Here is a 491-nt window from a genome sequence, read left to right as displayed (position 1 = left end):
TAGCTCTCTTGAACTCATATATACTTCATGACGTGAGATCCAGCTCAATAGTCAAATGCTATAGCCTGTAAACGAGTGCTATGTCGACGTCCTGGTAATACGCTACATTCGGGGAATATGGTGCTGACATGATATTCCTTGTGATGTGAATCCTTCACTTACAGAAACGAGATGAACGCGAGAACACAGCGGAAAACTTGTCAAGAACATACATAGTTTGTGGAGATCTTGGTATGGTAGCGTCGTAGCGTTGTCGAGGTCAGCTGCTATTGGCGAAGCGAGGGTCGTGCTCAAGACGCAGACTAACTGTCCCAGGTCATCCTTGCTTACTTCTCACCTGGCTACCTCCACAGCGTTGCTTAGGGGCGCGAAGCGGCCGGTTTCTACCGGAAACATGGCGTGAGAAACAGTTGGTTTTCTCTGGAAACATATCATGGGGGTGGGGGTCGAAGTGAAGTCACTGCCCCCTACTGTTCCCACTGCCATAGGGC

General features: G+C 49.5%; 1 protein-coding gene across 1 annotated transcript in view; it reads right to left on the bottom strand.

The window, feature by feature from the left end:
• The window catches only part of LOC119581995, a gene marked incomplete in the record, with an annotated part of 29,281 nt that overhangs the window by 15,995 nt on the left and 12,795 nt on the right, over positions 1-491 (bottom strand).

This window comes from Penaeus monodon, chromosome 15, assembly GCF_015228065.2.
Source record: "Penaeus monodon isolate SGIC_2016 chromosome 15, NSTDA_Pmon_1, whole genome shotgun sequence".
In the NCBI taxonomy this organism is placed as follows: domain Eukaryota; kingdom Metazoa; phylum Arthropoda; class Malacostraca; order Decapoda; family Penaeidae; genus Penaeus; species Penaeus monodon.
This window is presented reverse-complemented; position numbering and strand designations above follow the sequence as displayed.